The 15,760-nt window shown below is 57.6% G+C and overlaps 1 protein-coding gene across 1 annotated transcript in view; it reads right to left on the bottom strand.

Annotated features, from left to right (window-relative positions):
• ITGA9 (integrin subunit alpha 9) overlaps positions 1-15,760 on the bottom strand; it is a 293,387-nt gene that overhangs the window by 277,322 nt on the left and 305 nt on the right. The gene's annotated exons all lie outside the window — the stretch shown is intronic.

Genomic DNA, 15,760 nt, shown 5'->3' with positions numbered 1-15,760 from the left:
GCAGCTGGTCTACCTGTCCCCGACCTGGCGCTGAGACCCTGGAAATTGCAGGTGGCGCCACTGCTTCAAATTCACACACACAGGCCGCAGGCTGTCCAGGGAGGAGGGACCCTGAGCGCTTCACTCCATGACACAGGGCAGAAATTCCTATCAGATAGAAAGCAGAGAAGAGACCGGCCGGACTAACCCCTTCCACGCCGGAGGCACAAAGTGGTTCTGACAGCCACGGCTGATCCTCGCCCTGATAACAACCCTCCGGCCCAAATCTGCAATCAGCTGAGAAGACTCTCCCCAAACCCTGTGCAGCGGAAACTGAGAGGTAAAGAAGCGTTGCGCACACGGCGGGACTCTCAGTGCTGGCATGCAGAGAATCGGCTTGTGGCTCCGTGTCTGCGGGACACTGTGGCTTCCTCTGGGCCCGCCGTCCAGCAAGTCTGCCACTGCGGCTGGCCCACGGGCTGTTGGCCAGGCTGATCCCAAGAGACAGAGGGAGTGTGGGGGCCCAGGGTTCGGGGGAAGCCACTGAAAACACGCCGTTTGCTTTTGCACTATCTTCTGAGTTACAGACAACCCGGCCGCTTCACACATCCCCCAAAACCGGCCCTGAGACTCCTGATGAGACAGTGTCTCTCCTCTGCACAGTCTATGCAGAAAGGGCCAGAGTGCCCCCACCACCAGGCTCCCGTTAGCAAAGGCCTCACTGGGGCCGGCGCTGTGGTACAGCAGGTAAAGCCATGGCCTGCAGTGCCAACATCCCATATGGGCGCCGGTTCAAGTCCTGGCTGCTCCACTTCCAATCCAGCTCCCTACTAATGTGCCCAGGAAGGCAGCAGAGGATGACCCAGGTCCTTGGGCCCCTGCACCACAGGGGAGACCTGGATGAAGCTCCAGGCCCCTGGCTTTGGCCTGGCCCAGTCCTGGCTATTGCAACCATTTGGGGGATGAGCCAAGGGATGGAAGATCTCTCTCTTTCTCTGCCACTAACTCTCTCTCTCTCTCTCTCTGTGTAACTCTCTGCTTTTCAAATAAATAAAATAAATAGTTTTTACAAAATGAATAAACAAAGGCCTCACTGATTCTCATCTGTGCTAGTGAGCTCAGGTGTGGTCCTCAGAGCTGCAGCCTACAGAACACCTGCCGGCTGGCAGCAATGCAGAGTCTCGGGCCCTGGCCCCGCCCACTGAATCGGACTGGGCGTCTCATCATGACATGTAGTCGAAGGAGTGTCACACAACCACCTGTCCCAAGGAAAGACAACCGCGGTCACCTGCAGCCATGGTGACCAGACTGCCCTAGAGACGTTGGGCACCCCTGCCATCCCCAGCGAAAGACGCTGCGCACTTCCAAGGCATCTTAGAGACCATTGCTTAACTCAGCACTTCCAACTGGGGCCGCCAGCATGGCGCAGGCTACCGGGCTACGTTCATTATGGGCAGTGTCTAACCAGTCTGCCCAGCAAACCCGCGGGAGATACAGATATGATCTGATCCCCATTCACAGAGCAGCAGGTGGGCAGGGGTGGTTACGGGACTGTCCCAGTCCACAACTCATCTTTCTATTTTTTTATTTAAGATTTATTTATTTATTTATTTATTTGAAAGTCAGAGTTACACAGAGAGAGAAGGAGAGGCAGAGAGAGAGAGAAAGGTCTTCCATCCGCTGGTTCATTCCACAATTGGCCACAACAACTGGAGCTGTGCCGATCCAAAGCCAGGAGCCAGGAGCTTCTTCTGGGTCTCCCACATGGGTGCAGGGGCCCAAGCACTTAGGCCATCTTCTGCTGATTTCCCAGGCCACAGCAGAGAGCTAGATGGGAAGTGGAGCAGCTGGGACCTGAACCGGCACCCCCATGGGATGCTGGCACTGCAGGCGGCGGCTTTACCTGCTACGCCACAGCGCCGGTCCCACAGCTCATCTTAAGATGCCAAGCTGCACCACGCACAGCAGCCGTTGTGTGCGTCACCCACTCCCTGTGCACACACCCCTGAAAGCCAGGAAAGAGCAGGAACCAACAGGGGCCCGGTGCCCACTCCCTGGGTGCCAGCGGCTCATACGTGCCCGAGAAAGCCCGAGTGAAGCTCTGAAGACTCTGATTTGGAAGCTGCCTCCCGCCAGGAACAGACGGAGGTTTGGAACATAAAGGAGGCCTTTCTCCTCCTCCCCTTGGAGCTCAGGGGATCCCAGGATAAGTTTCAATCACCTGCCTGTTTCCTAAAACACTGACATTGCTGGCATGGTGTTAACCAGCGCACGGCTCTCCTTGCAAACGGGGGCCCATCTGTCCTCTGCCAGCAGAGTCCCGCCCACAAGTCTGATTTCCTGCTTCAGGCAACCCTAACAGGCAGCCCCTTTGTGTATTCTACTCAGAGGAGCCGGGGGTGAACCGAGGGTGCCTGTGTCCTAGGGCGGGCTCCTTCAGCCCCCCCAGACTCAGTCTGGCTGCAAAGCCACCATTCCTGCTGCCCACGGCGCTGCCCCCCACATTGAACTGGCCCAGCCTGAGGGTAATCTGTGGGTCAGGTACCTGGAGAGCAGGTGGCCAGTGCGGCTGAGCCACAGCTGCCTCCCTGGGGAAGGCTGAGAACTCACGGTGTCTCTGCTCCCTCCCCACAAAAGCCAAGGCAGCCATTCCACAGGGCGAAATCGCAGCCAGACCGACGGCAGCACTGGGGGATTACAGCCTTTAAACCCATTAGGGTTGCGTCCACGCGTTTCATCCAAAGCCAAAGCTTCCCCAGGGACGCCCATTTTGGTCACAAGCGCTGTGTGTCCACCATGGGGAAACCCCAGCAGAAACCAGCCAAGGCTGTGTGCAGGGAGAGCCGGTGCCAGCAGAGCCACCCCTGGCCACACCAAACCACTCCTAGAGGGACGGGTGCTTGCCCACCGGCGCTGCGGAAGCTGAACGCTCGGAAGCTCCTCTTCTTGCATCGGGGAAACTGAGGCCACAGCTATGTAAGCAGTGGTCACTCACTCACTGCTGCCCAGGGTTTTAAACTCACGGTTACACCTGGATTCTAATGTGTGTAGGGAAGTATTGTAGGGTAAGAAATGTAAGGAACACTGGCAATGACACAGGGTTCACACCCTGCCTCTATCTCTGATGAACTGAGTGACCTCCTACAAGCTAAGGTCTTAACCACTCGGAGCCTCCGTCTTCCTCCTCCCCCAAAGCAGAGGAATAACAATGTACCTCGGGGCCAGCGCTGTGTGTAGTGGGTAAAGCCACCACCTGCAGTGCTGGCATCCCATACGGACGCCAGTTTGAGTCCCAGCTGCTCTGCTTCTGACTTCCGATCCAGCTCTCTGCTATGGTCTAGAAAAATAGTAGAGAATGGCACCCAGGTGGGAGACCCAAAGGAAGCTCCTGGCTCCTGGCTTCAGATTGGTCCAGCTCCAGCCGCTGCAGCCACTGTGGAGTGAACCAGAGGATGGAAGACTTTTCTCTCTCTCTTTCTCTCTCTCTTTCTCTCTCTCTCTCTCTCTCTCTCTCTCTCTCTCTCTCCCTCTCTGTAACTCTGCCTTTCAAATATAAATAAGTCAATCTTAAAACACACACACATACACACACACACAAAATGTACCTCACAAGAGCAAGAGAAGGTTTATAAAGCTCCCAGACTGTAAAAACTTGCCATGGGACTCCAAATGTTATTAAGTTGGCAGGTACCAATGCCATTGTACTAGTTAAAGTGATTAGTTTAAGTTCATAACTGATCATAAAGATAGGATTAAGGGTCAAAGGGATCACATAAATAAGACCAAGCATTTGCTAATACTAACTGATAGAATTAAAAAGGATAGAACGATCCAACATGGGAAGTGGGATACACAGCAGACTCACAGAATGGCAAATGCCCTAAACAGCACTCTGGCCTCAGAATCAGCCCTTAAGGCATTCGGATCTGGCTAAAGAGCCCATGAGAGTATTTCAGGCATGGAAAGCCAAGACACTGTGGCAAAAAATGACCTAAATAAAATCTCTGTGAGTGAGATCCCGGTAGAAAGAAGGGGCCATCAAAGAAGGAGGTACCTTTCTCTGAAGGGAGGAGAGAACTTCCACTTTGATTATGGCTTTGTCTAAATAAGGTCAGAGTTTGTGAACTCAAGAGGCTTCCATAGCCTTGGCAGCTCATGACAAGAGCCTCGGGTGATTACTGACGTCATACATAAGTGTGTCAATTATTAAATCAACAACAGGAGTCACTGTGCACTTGCTCCCCATGTAGGATCTCTGTCCTTAACGTGTTGTACTATGAGAACTAATGGTAAAACTTATCTTCAAACAGTACTTTATACTTTGTGTGTCTGTGAGGATGCAAACTGCTGAAATCTTTACTCAGTATAGAGTTGAAATTCTATATATAAAGATAATTAAAAATGAATCTTAATGAAGAATGGGATGGGAGAGGGAGTAGGAGATGGGATGGTTATGGGTGGGAGGGTGGTTATGGGGGGAAGAACCACTATAATCCAAAAGTTGTACTTTTGAAATTTGTATTTATTAAATAAAAGTTTTCTATTAAAAAATAAAAATTAAGCTCCCAGCCTGGTGCCTGGACAAAGTACGTGTTCAGAAAAAAGTGAGAATCCTGGGCAGTAGTGGCCAAACACCTTGACACCCAACTCTAACTCTTGGCAGCACCCCAGGAGCTCACAGTCCTCAGAACCATGTTCCCTCTCCCAGTGAGTTGGGCAAACTCTTATCAGAATCCACAGAAACCCAGGGGTGAGCAGGATGCTTTCCCCACCAATAGGAAATTGCAAAAGTGGCCACAATGCTCTACCCTTCGGGCATCCCCGACCCTTCCAGTGTGGCTCTGCAGCTTCCTCTCTCAAGAGGTAAAGTCTGGCCAGCACCATGGCTCACTAGGCTAATTCTCCACCTGCGGTGCCAGCACACCAGGTTCTAGTCCCAGTCGGGGTGCCGGATTCTGTCCCAGTTGCCCCTCTTCCAGGCCAGCTCTCTGCTGTGGCCTGGAAAGGCAGTGGAGGATGGCCCAACACTGCACTCCATGGGAGACCAGGAGAAGCACCTGGCTCCTGCCTTTGGATCAGCGCAGTACGCCAGCCACAGCGCGCTGGCCGCGGCGGCCATTGGAGGGTGAACCAACGGCAAAAGGAAAACCTTTCTCTCTGTCTCTCTCTCTCACTGTCCACTCTGCCTGTCAAAAAAAAAAAAGAGGTAAAGTCTGTCTGCCCTCCTCTTGGTGTGTGCTGGCTCTGTACCAGAAAAGGCATTGTTCGGTTTCTGAGCTTAGGCTTCCAAAGACCATGCATGCTACTGACTGTCCTCTTGGCACCATTCCTGGCCACCGTGGGCACCGGCTCAGGCTGGCCTGCAGGAGGATGAGACACACCAAGCAGAGATGAGCTGTCCTATCCCAGCTGGCCAACCAGCAACCCAGAAGCTGGCCACACAGTGAAGCCCAGCTGAGAGCAGAAGAACCACCCAGCTGAACCCAGCCTAAACCGCCAAACACGGGATCATGCACTAACAAATGGGAGCTGGTTTAAGCACCAAATTTTAGGGTGATCTGTTTTGTAGAGATGCCACAGTAACAAAAGACGGAAACATCCTTAAGCAAGGGCAGGTCACTTCTGCAGGGAGCTGGGCCATCACCCACCACTGCTCCTAAGTCCAACACAACGATCCACCTTGCGGCTGAGAACTACTGTGAGGGCTCCTCCGGCCACTTCACCTCCTTTCTGTCCCCCACAGGACTCTCACCAAGAACCAGGACCACAGGGCCCTGCTCTGAGGCAGGCAGGGTGGGCTGATGGAGACAGCCCTGAAGAGCGTGCAAGCCTGGAGTCGCGCTGGGATGTGGGCCGGCTCCCCTCCAGCCGTGGGACCCTGGAGGAGTCTCCCAGCCTCTCAGGCCCTCTTTTTCCTTATCTCTAATAACAAATGCATGGCCCCTCCAGGGCAGTGTTAAAGCACAGGAGGAGCTGGCAGGACAGCAGGACAGGGACGGCTCTGGGGGTCTAGGGGCTGCGGTCTTTCATCTTCAAGGCCAGGAGCAGAAAGAAGCATCAGGGCGCTGCTCCTTCCTCCTTAGGGGCCTGACAGCTTGGAGGGGGGGGGTATTGTTGGGATAAAGGGAGGACAGCATGGCTGACCCTGGAAAAGTCAAATTAGCTCAGACCGGGCCCATGTGGGCTCAAATCACAACCCTGCCATCTGCTTGCCTGGTAACCTTGGACAAGTGACTTGGCTTCTCTGTGCCTCAACAGTAGCAACTCCCACTGCATCAGGGTCTCTGTGAGCACATGGAAAGGATTCCTAAAAGGCTGCCACGATCACAACCTCTCCCTCTGGCATCCCTGGGTTGAGTTAACAAAGCGAGGGCAGGGGAGCCATCCACAGCAGAAACCGGTCAGAGAATGCAACAGGTGGGGCTCCATGCACACGCAGGAAAGAGGAGAGGCACAGGCGGGGACTGTCAGGAAGTGAAGTGTCCTTCGGGGGCTGCCGTTGCCTGGGGCCGGGGTCTTGGCGGGACATACTCTAGGGGAGGCAGTTGGTGCAGGAGGCACGAGGACTGATTCCTGAGAGTTAACAATGAAATCAGGCCAGCAACCTCAGGGAGATCTAAGTAAGAATCTTGATGTCAGGGCCGGTACTGTGGCCGGTAAAGCCGCCACCTGCAGTGCCAGCATCCCATATGGGCAGCTGGTTTGAGTCCCAGCTGCTCCACTTCCGATCCTGCTACGGCTTGGGAAAGCAGCAGAAGATGGCCCAAGCGCTTGGACCCCTGCACCCACGTGGGAGACCAAGAAGCTCCTGGCTCCTGGCTTTGGATCGGCTTAGCTCCAGCCGTTGCAGCCATTTGGGGAGTGAGACAGCTGATGAAAGACCTCTCTCTCTCTCCCTCTCCCTCTCCCTCTCTGCCACTGCCTCTCTGTAACTCTGCCTTTCAAATAAATAAATAATTTTTTTTGAAGAGACCCAGCCTCTTTTTTTTTTTTTTTTTTTGACAGGCTGAGTTAGACAGTGAGAGACAAAGACAGAGAGAAAGGTCTTCCTTCTGTTGGTTCACCCCCCAAATGGCCACTATGGCCGGCGCTGCACTGATCCGAAGCCAGGAACCAGGTGCTTCCTCCTGGTCTCCCACGTGGGTGCAGGGCCCAAGGACCTGAGCCATCCTCCACTGCCTTCCCGGGCCACAGCAGAGGAGCAACCGGGACAGAACCGGTGCCCCAACCGGGACTAGAACCCAGGGTGCCGGCACCACAGGCGGAGGATTAGCCTAGTGAGCTGCAGCACCAGCCTAAATAAATATTTAAAAAAAAAAAAAATCCTGATGTCTTCCCCTTGGCTGCTGGAGATAATTCTCTTCTCCAAGAATAATGGGGCAAAACGAAAAGTTCTCATCACACCACTACCGCACCTTGGAGCTGGAGACCCGATGCTACCTCCCAGACTTATCTGGAGCCTGGGATGAGAGCTAGGTCTCCCCACTACAGGTTTGGCCTCCCCACAACAGGCATGGCCTCCCCACTATAGGCATGGCCTCCTGCCTGTGCCCTGGATCTGCAAGAGAAGTGTTGGAAGAGGCCTGCAGAACTCTATTATAACCCCAGGTCTCCCACTAAAGGGGGTGTCTCAGATCCTTTTGGGAAACAGGCCGAGTATAAACGGATGAAAATGCAGACCTGCACAGAGCATGACCAAAACTGGAGAGACCACACGGGGTGAACAGTGTCTCTTCGTAAGAACACCTCACTGGCTCCCGTGCTGAGCACCGATATTCCAAGTGTGATGAACGAATGCATTTGAGAAATGTACCAAAAGAAAACTCTTTGGGCAGAATGAAAAGAGACATTAGGGTCAGAAATTAGATCACACCAGGGTAGGGGTTGTGGCACACTGGGTTAAGCCACAGCCTGGAGCACCTGCGTCCCACATTGGAGCACTTAGGTCAAGTTCTAGTGCTTCCGATCCAGCTTCCCGCTAACGCACCTGGGAAAGCAGCAGCACATGGCCCAAGTGCTCGGACCCAGCACCCTCGTGGGAGACTTGGGTGGAACTGCAGGCCCCTGGCTTCAGCCTGGCCCAGCCCCAGCTGTTGTGGGCATTTGAGGAGTGAACCAGGTCATGGAAGACCTCTCTATCTTTCTCTCTCTCTCTCTCTGGCTCTCCCTCTCTAACTCTGCCTTTCAGATAAATAAATAAATAAACCTTTTGAAAGAAAGGAAGGAAGGAAGGAGGGAGGGAGGGAGGGAGGGAGGGAAGGAAATGAGACCGAAGCAACAGCTGCTCCTGTCATCAAGCCCCCCTGCGCTGTGCCCTGCGCTTGGCAGAATCATCCCGGTCCCTGCCCCCAACAACCTGATGGGCGGGGTGGGGGGGCATCACCTTCTGACCGAGGCTCAAACAGCTCAGCTCACACGGCTCCCAGGAGGACGCTGAAGAAGGCAGGCTGGGGGCAGGGCTGGCGTTGGAGGCCGCCCCCCACCCCGCCCATCCTGGCCCCTGGGCACTTGTCCATCTGCGCAGCCCCGCTGGGCACAGCAATCACAGACCTGCTTGTGGCTCAGGGGAGACAGCGACGGCAGCCAGGCACCTGGAGGACCCGGCCGGGTTCTGCCTTCTTGTGTCCTGCACAGCAAGCTTCCCCCGCGTGGCGTTGCAACACTGGACAGCTAGCACGGGGCAGCAGAGGTAAATACAGCAAGGGACGAGCGGAGCGGGAGCAGGCTGGCTTCATGTCTTTAAAAATACACTTATTTATTTATTTATTTGAGATGCAAAGAGACAGACAGAGCTCCCAGCCACTGGTTCACTCCCTAGATGCCCACAATGGCCAGGGCTACACTGAGGCAGAAGCTGGGAGCCAGGACCTCAACCCAGGGCTCCCATGAGGGCGGCAGGCACCCAGCTAAGCTGAGCCATCACTGCTGTCCCCCAGGGTCTGCGCTGGGGGGAAGCCGGAGGCAGCAGCCAGAGCCGGGAATCGAACACCGCTCTGACTTGGGATGCAGGTGTCTTAACCTTAACGTACACCCCCATACCTGGGGACAGAAGTCGTCCTCCCACAGCCTGTTGGCCACTGGTGCGGGAAGCGTGACTCCGGGTTTAATAAAGTTGCAGCTCCAGAGGTGAGTCCTAGACACTGGCCCCACGGCTACCCGCCCCGGCTGCTCTCGGAAATGGGGGGTGGGAGACAGGAGGCCTCACAGTGATTGGGGGAGGGGGGGGTGGCAGTCCAAGCAGGTTAGGCAGACTCGTGGAATATTCCAGAATGTCCTGTCTTCCCATGGACTTCACACATGCCTGACAGACCCACTCAGGACGAACAGCACTGGCGAGCAGGACTCCCAAACGCAGCGAGTGGGTCAGGAGCAGACCTCCACAACGGCTTCTGCAGGGGCACCATGCAACTGGGGTTCCGGAACTTTTCCAGTGAGTCAGAGCGGGGCAGACCTCTCGAGAAAAACACCAGGGTCTCTGAGCCCAAACTCAGCCCCTGGACTTGACAGGCAGCCGGGCTGGGGGACAAAGCACAGACCCCACTCCCCTGCCCAAAAGCCACGTGACCGGAGCACCAAACACCCCTGTACCCCGGCTTCTCTCTCTGTGAACGGGGATAAAATGACAGCCGACTGCTGCAGACTGAACGCTTGGTCCCCTCAAGATCCTACGCCCAAGTCTTCCCCCATAGTGATGGGACTGATGCCCTTAGAAACAGGACCCCAGAGAGCACCAGCCTGCACCATGTGAGGGCAGGGGAGGAGACAGGCCCTTGTGTGCCAGGAGGTGGGTGTGCACCAGACCTGGAATCTGTCTTCATCTGGGACTGCAGAGCCGCGTGGGCATAAACCACGCGGTCCAGGCAACTCATCAGAGTGGCCAGCAAGGGCTGCTGGGAACACTGAATGAGCCGACGCAAACACAGTCCGTGGAACGCACCTGGCAGGTACCAGGTACCGGCAGGCAGACTGCCACCGCCGCTGCTGCTGTCACTCACGCTAACTCGCCACACGAGTCCCGTTTAGCCCCCTAAGAGCCAGGAGGGCTCGGGGACCGGGAGGGCTCGGGGACCGGGAGGGCTCGGGCACCAGGAGGGCTTGGGGACCGGGAGGGCTCGGGCACCGGGAGGGCTCGGGGACCGGGAGGGCATCAGGGACCAGGAGGGCTCGGGGACCGGGAGGGCTCAGGGACCGGGAGGGCTCGGGGACCGGGAGGGCTCGGGGACCGGGAGGGCTCGAGGTTTCAGGACCCGAGCTTTGCCCAAGCTCGGGCTCACTCTCGCTGTGTAAGGCTCCCTCCGGCAAAAACAAAGAGCAGGATAAAACATCTCATTCTGCTTTGGTCGCCTGCCAAATCCACTTGGCTAAAGGGATTTGCGGTTCAGAGACCTCGGGGGCTCCACGTCAGGTGAGCCCCTTCCTCCGAAATCCCTCACCTGAGACCAGGAGAGGCCGCTGGCCACGAGAGCGCTCTGGATTCTGCTTCTGGGCCCATCCACTGCCCTGCGAGTCAGTGCCCACGCTCGCCCCCTGCACACACACACACAGGACGGCGCCACGAGCCAAGGCACAGCCAGCCGCCACCACACCTGCAGGAGGTCAGAGCCTCCTAGCACGGTGATCTGTGTGCGTCGGACTCCAGGGCAGCACCGTCAGCTACAAGGGACGGTCAGGTGACAGCCCCCAGCCGCAGCCCCTGTAGGCACTGCGGCAGCGGGCGGCTGAAGCCCCGTGTTCTCCAGGAAGCCCCACGGCAGAGGACGGCCATGTCTGCCCATGGGTCCCTGCTGAGCTGACGGAGACTTGCACCAGACTTCCACTGTAGCCAAGGCTGTCCCTCCCCAACCCCGCTGCTCCCCGCACCGCTCTCACACACAACAGCCACCCCTCATCACTCTCTCTCCTAGCCTGTCTCAGTCTGTGCTTCCTGGGGACGCACTCGACACAGCCCCAAAAGTGTGCCCGTCTCGGTTCCCACACTCACACCCGGAAACCACCCACCAGGGTGACCCCAAGCTCCAGCTAAGGAACATGACCCCTGTGAAAGCAAAGCGCCTGACCCCTTGTAGACACCCAGCAAATTCCATCGGATGGAATTAATCCTGATTTTTTAAAGTTACATGCAACTCCCTGGGAAGCAAAGGATTCCAAGAACACCGTGGCTGCTTTCAGAGGGTCCGGCTTCCTGGACAGCGGCTTGTCACCAGGGAGTCGGAGCCGGCTGGGACTGGTCTTTCACACTCTCACACTCGGAGCTGTTAATGCCTGGCTCAGAGCGTGTCTTCTGGCTCCGGAAGGTTCTCCCCTGGGCAAGACGCGGCCCCGCCCGTGTTCAGCACCAGCTCAGCAAACAGCACCGTGCCAGCCTCTCAGGATCTTCAGGGAAGCATCCCAGAAGGCGCGAGAAGACGCTTTCCGGGTCCCCTGGTGACTCAGCCCCGGTATGAGCCGCCCCTGCCCAAGATCCTGAGAAAGCAGGCTGTGCAGGGCATGCTGGGAGTAGAAGCAAGCTCTGCAAAGACCACATCCAGAAAGCCCAGGGAGGAAGGAGAGCAGCCCCCTCCCCTGCACCCTGGCACGGAGCTCAGCGAGCGGCCACCCGCAACGTGACGAGAGGGCAGGGCTGCCACCACCTTCCCTGGCCGTGTCCTCACGAAGACTGGCAGGGCTGTGACCTCGGGGACCCGCTCCTAACCCTAACCCCTTGCCCCTGCCACAAGTCTCCCTTCCACCCCCTGCCTGCGTGGGGACAAACCTCCCCATCACCTTACACCTGGCCTGAGACACCAGACATCAGAACCCTGCCACCATCTCCCCCATCCGACTGGGAGTGCACTGGCCTTCGGCAGACACCCTGGGGTCAAGGAGCAGGCAGCCCCTTTGGTGGCGCACACTGTGTGGCTCAGAGAGAAGCAGTCCTGTTTCCTTACTGACACCCCCTGACCACCCTCTGATCCCACCTCGCTTGTCCAGACTGAAGTCGCCGCCACAGCCCCACCAGCAGCCCAGGAAGATGCTCGCCCCGGGCTGCCTGACCCAGCAAACACTGCCCCACGCAGCTGCTGGGCGCTGGCAGGAGGCTAGCGGCGACCAGGGACTGAATCCTCCGTTTGTTGAACTTGAGCGCATTTTCTTCGAAACAGTAATACATCTGGCTTGGCGGCAGCCGCCTTGAGCAGCTCTCCAGCACGGGCTGGCTGGCTCCTCTCATTCTCGACCTTAACGCATTGATCTCCTTGGCCCTGAATGCCCTCCCATTCCTCACCAAAGGGTGCTCTGCCGTGACCTTAACAAAGCAAGACGCCAAGTGCATCTTCCATTTCCGAGCACTTGGGCGCAGGCGTCCCCAGAGAAGGGCCAGGAAGCCCGTCGCCAGAAAGGAAGCCAGTGCACCCCGCCGCAGTGGACGCCGGGACGCCAGGGGTGCCGAGGGAGGAGGCCGCGGCGGGGAGGATGTGAGCCGGGCTGTGTTTATTTATATCACAGGGGGGCTACAGTTGCCGGCCCTGCAGCTGAGGAACTGGTGGTCCCTGCCTTGGGGAAGGGCACAGAAATGGGCTTTGTCCATGTTCCCTGGCACTCCTGCTGCTGTTCAAAGGATGCCAGGGACTCTGGGGGTGGGAGGTGTGGGAGAGGAAGCCGGCTCTGGGCACACAGACACCCTCTGGGTGTTCTCAGAAAAACAGGAGATTCAGTCGCTTGCATGTTTGCATCCAAACTGACACAAATGTCACTGGATGTGCCGGTGCATGCGCCAGGGGGTCATTCTCAGTGTCCAGAGCGAGCACGCAAGCACTGTCATGGAAGGTGGCTGTGGGGTCTGTCCTCACTGGGGTACCACCACAGAAGCCACCAGGGCTCCAGAAAGCAAACTCACCCCAGCCACTGCGCAGGGACCCAGGACCCTGTGGCCAGTGCCAATTCTGGTTTGCCAAAGAATGGATAGAGACGTTAAGTTAGGGGCTGGAGAATGGATAGAGACGTTAAGTTAGGGGCTGGAGAATGGATAGAGACGTTAAGTTAGGGGTTGGAGAATGGATAGAGAGGTTTAGTTAGGGGTTGGAGAATGGATAGAGAGGTTTAGTTAGGGGTTGGAGAATGGATAGAGACGTTAAGTTAGGGGCTGGAGAATGGATAGAGACGTTAAGTTAGGGGCTGGAGAATGGATAGAGAGGTTTAGCTAGGGGTTGGACAATGGATAGAGAGGTTTAGTTAGGGGTTGTAGCATGGCCAGAGACGTTTAGCTAGGGGTTGGAGAAGCACACTTCCCCATGCTTTGGGGCGTGCATCTGGAAGTCCCTCGACACAGGGACCCTCAGCTCTGCCACCCGGTGTCTGGGCTCGCCCCGCCCCCTCCAGCCCACGCCTACCCTCCATACAACACAGTCTTTCACCTGTAAAATGGGGGGGGGGGGGGGAGCCGGAAGCAGATTTCCTAAACCACAAAATAGCAGGTTAAGAAGCTAGAGCAATTTCTCCAAGAAGAACCCAAGAGCAGGCATTCGGCACCGAGATTGGGACACCCCTTGGGACGCCCACATTCCACATCAGAGGGCCTGGGTTTGAGTCCCGGCTCTGCTCCCTCTCCCAGCTTGCTGCTAGTGTGCACCCTGGGAGGCAGCAGGTGATGGCTGACACAGAAGGGCCCCTGACACCCATGTGGGTGACCCGGATGGAACCCCAGACTCCCAGCTTCAGCCTGGGCCAGCCCCAGTCCACCCCCAGTGGACCCAGTCCACCTCAATGTGGACATTGAGGAATAAGCCAGCGGACAGAAGCACTCGCTCTCCCTCTCTCTCTCCTTCTCCCCAACAAATGTAAATAAAGGAGTAAGTAATTTTAAACGCACAAGATGCAGGCTCACTTAGCCTCTGCCTTCACCGCCCTCCAGATGTCCACGCACGCTGGCCCCTCTTCACGCCCGTGCCCCGGGCTTCCCTGCTCGTCCTGACTCCCGTCTGGAAGGCTCTGTGCAGCCCTTTGCTGCACTATTCCAAAGGCCAGGGCCTGGGTAAGTCAGCGCGGTGCTCTGCAGCACAGCCCTCAGTGTCCGGCACTCGGGGAACGCGACAGAGGACGCCTCACACCTCCTCTCTCTGCGCCACAATCCCAGCCTCGGGGGTTCGCTAGGAGGGGTAATGAAGGATGTTCACAAGGATTCGGTTGCAAGGACGTTACCCTGCTGCTGCTTCTAATCAAGAATCAGTGCGGCCTCTGAGCAAGGCTGGAAGATGCAAGGCTCGGGAGTGCCCAGGAAGAAACCAACAATCAGTTACTAAGTCAGCGACCCGGCCCCAGTGTCTAACGTTAAGGTAGATCCAGATTTCACAGGACCTGGCGCCTACTCACTCAGTGCGACTGCCTCTAAGAAAACGGATGTAATATTGTGAGTCTAGGGTCAGGAACAAGGCCTGGTGAGGCACCTGCCTACCAAGGGGACGGCCCTGGGCTAAGTCCTGAAGAAGTGCAGGGCACACCCTCCATAACAGCGAGCAGCCGGCAAAGGATCAGGAGGAGAGGGGCCCCTTTGGAGACCAGAGGCGCAGCTGCGTGAGCTCTCCTGGAAGTAGCCGCCCGGCGTCTCCACCAACACAGCCAGGTCCCAGCCGCGCCCTTCGACCCTGTGCCTGCCCCCAGCCAGAGCTCCTCACAGCACACGGCTCTTCTCCAAACAAAGCAGGCTCAATGTCTTCATGCCCCATCCACCCCTGACTGCCCACTTACTCCCAGATGAGGGCTTCGACCCCCGGAGACGGGGGCTTGGCCCCTTGCCCTCCAGGGACACACAAGCCCAGCGCTCGCTGGCCCACTCTCCCCTCTCCTCTGCAGCCCTCGGATTCCCCACAGCTCTTCCCGGTGCTGGGAGCCCAGCCCAGTCTGGAGAAGCTAGGAAAGGTGTGCAGTTGCTTTGCTAGGGGGTTGGCAAGTGCAGGACGAGCCAGTCTGGTCTCCAACTCAGCAGCTGGAGGGGCTACTCAAGGACCCGGAGACCTGGGCCCCTTGGAGGCAGCTCTCCCAAACGGCCTGACTGCTAACCGGCTGCTGGTCCCGGACTCCCTTTCTCCCAGGAGTGCTGAGGACACAGATCCACAAACTACCCCTTTCCATCAGCAACCACTCTCCAGGAAAACTGCGTGCTGGGTGCACGGGCCCCACGGGCCACCACCCCCCAGCCTGCTCACCCCACAGCCCCCAACCCAGGGGCCCGCTGGGGCACGGCCTCCCACGGGAGAGCAGCCCAGCCTAGCTTCGCTGTGGTGGAAAGGTGACCACTGCACGCAGCATCACTGTCGCTAAGCGCTTCCTGGCTGAGCAGGGCGCCTGGCCCACCCCTGGGCCACTGGACTCCTGGATCTCCCAGAACCTTGCCCCTCTCCCTCGGTTCTGGAGTTCACGTGCAGGTAGGACGGCCCACGTGAGACCAGGCCAATGCAGCCCCAGGAAACCCAGCGGCTTGGGGGGGGGGGGGTCCTTCGCGGCATCCGGGGGTCTCTAGCTCCGCTTCCACGCATCCTGCCCCCGGCACGCGCGCCCGCACTCACACAGAGCCCAGGCTGCCCAGCCTCCAGCAGGCAACAGCGCTGGAGAGGCTGCAACGGCGCCCAGGAACTCCCTGAACCTGGAGGGGTGCCCCGCGGGGCTGGGGATGTCCGCCCGGTCCCGGCGCCCCCAGGAAGCAGGCGCGTAGGGAGTGCGGCCGGGCGACCGAGGACGCGCCCCGGGCCGGGACCCCGGGAGGCAGGCGCCCGGCCCGACCCCCTCCGCCCCGCGGGGCCCGGGATCG

This window comes from Lepus europaeus, chromosome 2 (assembly GCF_033115175.1).
Source record: "Lepus europaeus isolate LE1 chromosome 2, mLepTim1.pri, whole genome shotgun sequence".
Classification (NCBI taxonomy): Eukaryota; Metazoa; Chordata; class Mammalia; order Lagomorpha; family Leporidae; genus Lepus; species Lepus europaeus.
Note: the sequence above shows the minus strand (reverse complement) of the source record. Positions and strands in the feature narration are given on the sequence as shown.